Source organism: Bos taurus, chromosome 11 (genome assembly GCF_002263795.3).
Source record: "Bos taurus isolate L1 Dominette 01449 registration number 42190680 breed Hereford chromosome 11, ARS-UCD2.0, whole genome shotgun sequence".
In the NCBI taxonomy this organism is placed as follows: Eukaryota; Metazoa; Chordata; class Mammalia; order Artiodactyla; family Bovidae; genus Bos; species Bos taurus.
Genome location: NC_037338.1, coordinates 57,037,696 through 57,048,011, shown reverse-complemented (window position 1 = coordinate 57,048,011; position 10,316 = coordinate 57,037,696). Strand labels below are relative to the sequence as shown.

At 39.0% G+C, this 10,316-nt stretch overlaps 1 pseudogene; it reads right to left on the bottom strand.

Moving 5' to 3' along the window:
* Positions 1–2,247: 2,247 nt before the first annotated feature.
* LOC524703 (40S ribosomal protein S21 pseudogene) lies at positions 2,248–2,611 on the bottom strand (annotated as a pseudogene).
* Positions 2,612–10,316: the final 7,705 nt, after the last annotated feature.

Genomic DNA, 10,316 nt, shown 5'->3' with positions numbered 1-10,316 from the left:
AGAGAAAGTCCTTTCCTGTTGGGATTTGCTATTTTCATATGGCCTGAGAGTTCCCCTTTCTGGCCTCCTGACTATTTTAATGACTTCTATTTATTAATCTTTATATTCCTTCATCTTTGATCAAGATCTTTCTCTGAAAGTCCCTCTGATCAAGAGTCAGGTTTTTTGGTTTCAGCAACTTATTTTACCCTCAAAGCCAGGAAGAATGTTTCTGGATGTAGCATCCCATGTCAGAGGGAAAGCACACTGATCAGAAAACTATTGAAATCATATTTGAGTAACAAAGAGGAGTAGGAAGAAGAACTCACAGTCACTTTTCTATCTAAAGTCCATACGTTTTAAATTATAGACATTGGAGATCACTTAAAGCTTTGTCGTCATCAAAGGTTTTATAGGCAAACTTCCAGTGCACCTGGTTCAGATGTCTTAGGAAAGCTGTCTTATCATGTCAGCCACTTCAATTCTGGGAAGTCTTTCCTTTAGATCACCAGCTGATGTTCAGGTACAGTCAGAGTTGGGTATGGGTATTTAGGAGTGTCCTGTGAATCCAGGGATTCCCTGGTGGCTCAGAGGTAAAGACTCTGCCTGCAATGCGGGAGACCTGGGTTTGATCCCTGGGTCAGGAAGATCTCCTGGAGAAGGAAATGGCAACCCATTCCAGTACTCTTGCCTGGAAAATTCCATGGGCTACAATCCATGGAGTTGCAAAGAATTGGACATGACTGAGCTTTCACTATGAATCCAGAAAGTGTCTATTCCCTGGAAAGTGGTGGTACAAATGTTGGTTAGCAGTACCAGACAGGGGCCTTTTCAGTAAGGTTGAAGGGAATCCTTTTGTATATGTTTTTTGGAAATATATGAAATCTTCATGGTGCAAGGTGTAAGGAGGTTGTTGTTGTTCAGTTGTTAAGTCATGTCTGACTCTGCAACCCCACAGACTGCAGCATGACAGTTTCTCTGTCCTCCACTAACTGCCAAAGCTTGCTCAGATTCATGACCATTGAGTCAGTGATGCTATCTAACCATCCCATCCTCTTTTGCCCCTTTCTCCTTTTGTTGTCAATCTTTCCCAGAATCAGAGTCTTCCAACAAGACATCTCTTTGCATCAGGTAGCCAAAGTGTTGGAGCTTCAGCTTCAGCAACAGTGTTTCTGATGAATGTTCAGGGTTGATTTCCAAACCTAGGTCAAGGAGTGGACACTTCTCCTGTGAGCCAGCTGAAGGTCTTACCTCTTTGACTGAACCACCAAAAGGACCTGGGTTTGGTGTGCAAGCAGGCCTTTAATTTATATTTACTGTAAATATGTCAGTGGAGAAATAAAATATGAATCTCCTATCTACCTAAAAAAACAAAAGGAGTCTTCTCCTGCATCATAATTTGAAAGCATCGATTGTTTGGTATTCAAACTTCTTAATGGTCCAACTCTTCTTTATAGTCCATCCATACATAACTACTGGAAAAACAGTAGCTTTGACTTCATGGACTTTTGTCAGCAAAGTGATGTCTCTGCTTTTTAATATGCTGTCTAAGTTTGTTATAGATTTTCTTTCAAGGAGCAAGTGTCTTTTAATTTTATGGCTACAGTCACTGTCTGCAGTGATTTTAGAGACCAAGAAAATAAAATCTGTCAGTGCTTCCATTTTTTCCCCTTCTATTTGCCATGAATTGATGAGACCAGATGCGAGGATCTTACTTTTTTTAATGCTGAGTTTCAAGTCAGCTTTTTCACTTCCCTCTTTCACCTCATCAGTAGGCTCTTCCTTTCCTCTCCATTTTCTGCCACTAGAGTGACACCACCTGCATATCTGAAGTTGTTGATATTTCTCTTTAGCCACAGAAGAGGCAGTAGCCTGTGCAAAAGAAAATTTCTGTATGTGAAACATACAGACCATGACAAAAACATAAATATTCTTTGATTTTTATATCCCAAAACATATTTATATAGACAAAGGATACTGTATGAAATCTATTTGCCAGAACTTAAATGGTCCATTAGGCCATTAAAATGTCCAGTAAATGTAGTAACAGACTTCCTTGGTTTGTATGTTTAACAAGTGGGACAAGTAAGGTAGGCACTTTTTGAAACCTTGTTAACATTTTCCCACCAATATTGACTCATGAATGCCTTTATTTTGTCAATAGACAAATAGTTCAATGCACGTACAGTGGGGAAGAGTGGGAATTTTTTTTTTTTTAGGTTTTCACTATTTATTTATAACAAATATTCCATGTCTGGGATCCTCTTGTCAGAAGTTCTCTGAGATGATGCCGTTGGCCTTGGCCAGCCAGAGAATGGAGTCATCTGACTCGCCCATCCTGCGAACGGCCCCGCAGATAGCATAGGTTTTAAACTGGCGGTTGAACCTGCCTGTCACCTTGTCAACCTCGGCCACGTTCATCTGGATGGATGCGTGGTCCTTGGCGCCAATGAAGCGGTTGCTGGCGGAGCATTTCTGCGGCACATAAGGGTCCACGAACTCACCGGAGTCATTCTGTATGTTGAGCGAGTGTCTCAGGCCCCGCATCGTCCCCTTTGCTAGGACACTGGCCACACAGCCCACCTGATGGTACAACGATGAGCACAAGCACAGGAGGAGTGGGAATTTTTAAAGTCTGTAGCAGGACTGAGCTGTTATTTGGTCCAAATTTGGTAAATGGGAATCCCACAATCATTTGCTCAATAGCTTTAAACAAAAAGGCAGTGGCAGTAATGGTTCTAACAAGGCAGGTATGGCCATGCCACAGAGTCCAGTTGCTCTAGTACCTTTTTGGCTATAACACCCTATATAGGTAATTGGTGATCTCTGTTTTTGTTGAGTGAATATCCTAAGGACAAACACTTTTTAAATACAGAAAGGCAAAAGGAAATCTGATAATTTGGATACTCAAGGGCAGGTGGGTTCACTAAATTCTCCTTTAAGTTGTTATAGGCTGTGTCATCCAGTTCTCCTCATAAACATTGGGTTGGTATTGTTATTATTCAGTGAAAAATGCAGAAATTTAGCTACAAGAGAAATTTAAAATCTGTTTTTTGCAATAACCAACTCACCTGAGAAAAACTAAGAGTTGGTGTTTAGTTTGCGGTTTGGAGAAACTTAAGACACCATGAAGTATATCTGAACCTAAGTGAAGCCCTTATTTTGATATCAGATTCCCTAAACATTGAACTTGGGGTTGGGAAAACAGCAGTTTTAGGGATGATCTTTCCACTGAAGACCAAAAGCTTTAGCAAGTGGATGCTGTCTTCAGGTTAGGAGAGTTGAGGTGAGCAAAGAAGCAAATCATCCACATATTACAACACAGTAGAACTTATAGGGCAGTTTTTAACACCAAGCTCAGCCTTCAAGATTTATAAGAAATAAGAACTCCAAGTAAAATCTTGAGTCGTTATTGTCCCAGTGAATTATTTTTCTTCCCAAGTGAAGGCAAAAAAAGCATCTGCTAGCTTCAATCAACTGGAATACTGAAAAATGCACTGTATAAGTCTACTGCAGTAAAGAATTTGCTTCCAATAGAAGTGGATGCTAGTAATGCATTGAGAGATAACAATGTTGTTTATTGTTGTTATTACAATGTTGTTTATTACTCAGAGGTCTTGAACAAGCTCTACCTTCAGTCCTTAGGTTTTCTCACTAGTATAATAGGAGTATTTTACCAGACATTGTTAAAATAAAAATATTGCAGATATTAAGCCTTGAGCCTTACAATCTATTATGGGTTTTAAATCTTGAAGTTCTTCCTCACTTATGGGATAGCGATTAGCTCTGGGAAGAGATTCTGAGAGGTCTATTTGAACACTGATGAGAAGTACACTGTGAATTTTGTCAATATCATTTGGAGATTTTGCCCATAAGAAGGATGGTGGCTGAATCAATAGAGCCAAATAATCAGTGTTTCCAGAATCAGCTCTACTATGCTCAGGGACAGAGCAAATAAAAGACATCGAAAGGTCATTTGATTCACCTGGTTGGTTGCTTTGATTGCTACAGTTGACCCTTGAACAACATAGTGGCTAAGAGCTATGAATTTCTGAACTGCTAAAAATTTAAGAAAAACTTTACAGTCAGAGTCAACCAACTGCAGAAGTACTACTATAGTACTTATTTAGGAAAATTTCAGCATATAAGTGAACTCAGGCAGTACAGACCAGTGTTGTTCAAGGGTCAGTTGCATTACAAAATTTTAGAATTATATCCCCCTTTCAAGAGTAAGAAATTCCAGTATGATGCTTTCCTAAGAAGTCTTTGCCTAATAAATGGACAGTTGCTGAGGAGCAAAAGACAAAGGATTCACATGTCTCAAAGGGTTTAATAAAAGGAACTAAGTTCAGAGATGGAAACCTTTTGAGGTTCATTAAAGATCCCAGTATTTGAACTTGCAGTACTCTGAGGCAAGGGCTGCTTTATGTAAGTTGGGTTGAGCTCTTAGAGTGGCTCCAGTGTCAATTAGGACAGCACGGCTATAATGGAACAGCCCAATTCCCAGGGAGTCAGGCCAAAGGCTTAACAGTGCAGTTCCAATAGAACAGCCCCTATTCTGAAAGGTACCAAGCTAAAGCCTGCACTGGCACCGTTTCAGTGAAACAGTCTCTGTTCCAAAAGAAATTGGCCCCAAAGCTAGCAGAGTTCCAATTGAAACAGCCTGATTTCAAAATACTATCAGGCTGAAGTGCCAAGCAACTACTTACAGACAGAATAAAGCTTAAACAAAAAACATGGAGCCTTAAAATGTGTCCCAAACAAAACCTGGGAGAACTTCAAAACATAAAGAAAGCATAAGCTCAGATCCAAAAGAAAGACTTGCCTTCAAACCCCAGGGTTGATGGAAAAGCACTGTGCGATAATGGACTAAATGTTGACCTCTGTGCTCATCAGCCTCAGAGTCACTGAATGTCTTCTCTGGACCCCCATGCATACCACAGAAATTACTTAAATATATTTCCAGTTATTTCTCCAGTAAAAATGGGCTTTTCAGTATCAGCAAATAATTGCAATTCAGGGTCTGCAACCATGGTGAGCCATGTGTAAGTCCTAGCACATCAAGGAAAAAATAACTCTTTTAAAGAGGAGAAAAGGAAACTGGGAGGGCTGAAGTAAGCACAGCTCATTGAAGGAGTTGAGATTCAAAAAAGCATAGTGCCTTTTTAAAAATTTCAATTTAAGAAAAAATTTAACTTGGAAGATGATTGCCAGTATGTTGTGTTGGTTTCTGCCATACAGCAAAATGAATCAGCTATAAGTATACATATACCTCCTCCATCATGAGCCTCCTTCTTATCCCGCCATCCCACCCCTGTAGGTCTTCACAGAGCATGAAGCTGGACTCCCTGTGTTATGCCACAGTTTACTTCTACTTATCTATTTTACACATGGTAGTGTATGTATATGTCAATGCTAGTCTCTCAATTCATCCCACCCTCCCCTTCTCACACGGTGTCCTCAAGAACATTTTCTATGTCTGCATCCCCATTGCTGTCCTACAAATAGGTTCATCAGTACCTTTCCTCTAGATTACATATGTATGATTTAGTATATGATATTTCTTTTTCTCTTTCTGACTTACTTCACCCTGCTCTAGGTTCATCCACCTCACTACAATGTTCATTTTTATGGCATATTGAATTGTGGGCTTCCCTGGTGGCTCATTGGAAAAGTATCCACCTACCATGAAGAGATACAGGAGACACAGATTCAGTCCCTGAGGCAGAATGATCTCCTGGAGGAGAGTATGGCAACCCAATCCAGTATTCTTGCCTAGGGAAATCCATGGACTGAAAAGCCTGGAGGGCTACAGTCGAGAGGGTTACAAAGAGTTAGATATGACTTAAGCATCTGAGCAGGCAGACATGTAATGTTCCATTCCATTCTGTTGTATATATGTATCACAACTTCTATTGTAAATAGTGCTGCAGTGAACATAGGGGTACATGTGTCTTTTTGAATCATATATTTTTTTCAAGGTATATGCCCAGTGGTGAAATTGCTGAGGTTATGGCAGTTTTATTCCAAGTTTTTAAGGAATCTTCATATCGTTCTCCATAGTGGCTGTATCAATTTACATTACTACCGATAGTGCAAGAGGATTTTCTTTTCTCCAAGTTCTCTCCACCCTTTATTGTTTGTAGGTTTTTTGATGATGGCCATTCTGATTGGAACCAGTCTGTTGTTCCATGGCCATTTCTAAATGTTGCTTCCTGACCTGCAAACATGTTTCTCAAGAGGCAAGACAGGTGGTCTGGTATTCCCATCTCCTTCAGAATTTTCCACAGTTTATTGTGATCCACACTTTCAAAGGCTTTGGTAGAGTCAATAAAGCAGAAATAGATGTTTTTCTGGGAGTCTCTTTCTTTTTCGATGATCCAGCAGATGTTGGCAATTTGATCTCTGGTTCCTCTGCCTTTTCTAAAACCAGCTTGAACATCTGGAAGTTCACGGTTCACATATTACTGAAGCCTGGCTTGGAGAATTTTGAGCATTACTTAACTTGTGAGATGAGTGCAGTTTGGTGGTAGTTTGAGCATTCTTTGGAATTGCCTTTCTTTGGGATTGGAAAGAAAACTGACCTTTTCCAGTCCTGTGGCCACTGCTGAGTTTTCCAAATTTGCTGACATATTGAGTGCAGCACTTCACAGCACCATCTTTTCGGATTTGAAATAGCTCAACTGGAATTCCATCACCTCCACTAGCTTTGATCGCAGTGATGCTTCCTAAGGCCCACTTGACTTCACATTCCAGGGTGTCTGGCTCTAGGTGAGTGTGAGTGATCACACCGTTGTGATTATCTTGATTCCTGAAGATCTTTTTTGTACAGTTCTTCTATGTATTCTTGCCACCTTTTCTTAATATCTTCTGTTTATGTTAGGTCCATATCATTTCTGTGCTTTGTTGAGCCCATCTTTGCATGAAATGTTCCCTTGGCGTCTCTGATTTTCTTAAAGAGATCTCTAGTCTTTCTCATTCTATTGTTTTCCTCTATTTCTTTGCATGGACTGCTGAGGAAGGCTTTCTTATCTCTTCTTGCTTTTCTTTGGAACTCTGCATTCAAATGGGTATATCTTTCCTTTTCTCCTTTGCTTTTTGCTTCTCTTCTTTTCACAGCTATTGGTAAGGCCTTCTCAAACAGCCATTTTGCTTTTTTGCATTTCTTTTTCTTGGGGGTGGTCTTGATTCCTGTCTCTCGTACAATGTCACAAACCTCCATCCATAGTTCATCAGGCACTCTGTCTATCAGATCTAGTCCCTTAAATATATTTCTCACTTAAACTGTATAGTCATAAGGAGTATATCAAGGGTGTATATTGTCACCCTGCTTATTTAACTTATATGCAGAGTACATCATGAGAAACACTGGGCTGTAGGAAGCACAAGCTGGAATCAAGATTACCAGGAAAAATATCAATAACCTCGGATATGCAGATAACGCCACCCTTATGGCAGAAAGTGAAGAGGAACTAAAAAGCCTCTTGATGAAAGTGAAAGTGGAGAGTGAAAAAGTTGGCTTAAAGTCCAACATTCAGAAAACTAAGATCATGGCATCTGGTCCCATCACTTCATGGCAAATAGATGGGGAAACAGTGGAAACATTGGCTGACTTTTTTTGGGGGGGTGGGGGGGGGGGCTCCCAAATCACTGCAGATGGTGATTGCAGCCATGAAATTAAAAGATGCTTACTCCTTGGAAGGAGAGTTCTGACCAACCTAGACAGCATAGTAAAAAGTAGAGACATTACTTTGTCAACAAAGATCCATCTAGTCAAGACTATGGTTTTTCCAGTAGTCATGTATGGATGTAAGAGTTGGACTATAAAGAAAGCTGAGTGCAGAAGAATTGATGCTTTTGAACTGTGGTGTTGGAGAAGACTCTTGAGAGTTCCTTGGACTGCAAGGAGATCCAACCAGTCCATCCTAAAGGAGTTCAGTCCTGGGTGTTCATTGGAAGTACTGATGTTGAAGCTGAAACTCCAATACTTTGGCCACTTGATGCAAAAAGCTGACCTATTTCAAAAGACCCTGATGCTGGGGAAGATTGAGGGCAGGAGGAGAAGGGGATGACAGAGGATGAGATGATTGGATGGCATCACCGACTCAATGGACATGGGTTTGGGTAGACTCCGGGAGTTGGTGATGCACAGGGAAGCCTGGCATGCTGCAGTTCATAGGGTCACAAAAAGTCAGACATGACTGAGCGACTGAACTGACTGAACTGAATTCTGATTTGTATAAGATGATGCCTCATTGTAGTTTTGATTTATTGACTGAGCTGTTGTCAGGCAAGAAGAAAATTTTCTTTTCTTTTGGGTTCTGCCATTGTATAGGTCATAAGAGCATCCCCTTCTGACTTCCTCACTCTATTTTAATTGAGTTTCTCTTTATCAATATTTACAGTCAATATGGCTGATTTAGGGTAAATCCGAGAAAGTAAGATAAGCATCTATCAGGAGTGAAATATTTTATTTCTTTATAAATTGGGAATATTAGCCAGAATTACCACCCACATGGGGAGCTACTCCAGTGCTGCATTGAGGCTGATAAAAGTTTCTTTGTGCCTTTTGCTCATGTTATTATACTATCCACTCAGCTCCTATATTTCATCTCTTCCTTTCAACTTAATGGCTAAGTTTATTTCCCAATGATTTTTTATATCTGACTTTCCCCCTCAGTTTTATTAAGGTATACAAATAAAATTTTATATAAATTTAAGGTATAAGGAATGATGATTAAGAATTGGTTATCACAATAAAGTCAGTTAACACATCAATCATACAAAGCTCTATATTATGTTGGGGGGAAACATTCAAAATCTACTCTTTTACTAAACTCAAGTATACAATAAAGACTATAAGACATTGATGAAACAAACTGAAGACATAAAAATAAAAGATATCTCATGTTCATGTATTGAAAGAATTAATAATTCTTTGTTATTGATAAAATGTCTATACTATTCAAAGCAATTTATAGACTATATGCAATTTCTATAAAATTTTCAATGACATTTTACAGAAATAAAACAATAAACAATGTTAAAATTCATATGACATCAGAAAAGACCTTAATAGCCCAAGCAATCTTGAAAAGGAAAAGCAAAGCTGGAAGCAATTATGCTCCATGCTTTCAGGACATATTGCAAAGCTTTAGTAATCAAAGCAGTATGCCCTGACATAGAAATAGACACATAGACTGATTGAATAGAATAGGAAGTCTAGATATAAATCCATGCATATATGATCAACTAATACTGACAAGTCATCAAATGGACTAAGTTGCTCAACATCCGCAATTATCAGGGAAATGCAAATCAAAACCATAATGAGATATTACCTCATACCTTTTAGTGTCTATTACCAAAAAAGACAAGAGGTAACAAGTGTTAATGAGGATGTGGAGAAAATAAAACAGTTGTGCATTGTTGGTTTGAGTGTAAACTGGTATAGCCACAATAGAAAAGAGTAGGGAGAATCCATGAAAAAAAAATTTTTTTTTAATCTACCATATGTTGTTTATGGGCTTCCCTGGTGGCTCAGCATAAAGAATCCACCTGCACTACCCACACACAGCGAGGAAACGCCACAATAAAGAGAACTCCACAAACTGCCAGAATACAGAAAGGACTCCCAAACTCAGCAATTTAAACAAGATGAAGAGACAGAGGAATACCCAGCAGATAAAGGAACAGGATAAATGCCCACCAAACCAAACAAAAGAGGAAGAGATAGGGAATCTACCTGATAAAGAATTCCAAATAATGATAGTGAAATTGATCCAAAATCTTGAAATTAAAATGGAATCACAGATAAATAGCCTGGAGACAAGGATTGAGAAGATGCAAGAAAGGTTTAACAAGGACCTAGAAGAAATAAAAAAGAGTCAATATATAATGAATAATGCAATAAATGAAATTAAAAACACTCTGAAGCCAACAAATAGTAGAATAACAGAGGCAGAAGATAGGATTAGTGAATTAGAAGATAGAATGGTAGAAATAAATGAATCAGAGAGGATAAAAGAAAAACAAATTAAAAGAAATGAGGACAATCTCAGAGACCTCCAGGACAATATTAAACGCTACAACATTCGAATCATAGGGGTTCCAGAAGAAGAAGACAAAAAGAAAGACCATGAGAAAATACTTGAGGAGATAATAGTTGGAAAACTTCCCTAAAATGGGGAAGGAAATAATCACCCAAGTCCAAGAAACCCAGAGAGTCCCAAACAGGATAAACCCAAGGAGAAACACCCCAAGACACATATTAATCAAATTAACAAAGATCAAACACAAAGAACAAATATTAAAAGCAGCAAGGGAAAAACAACAAA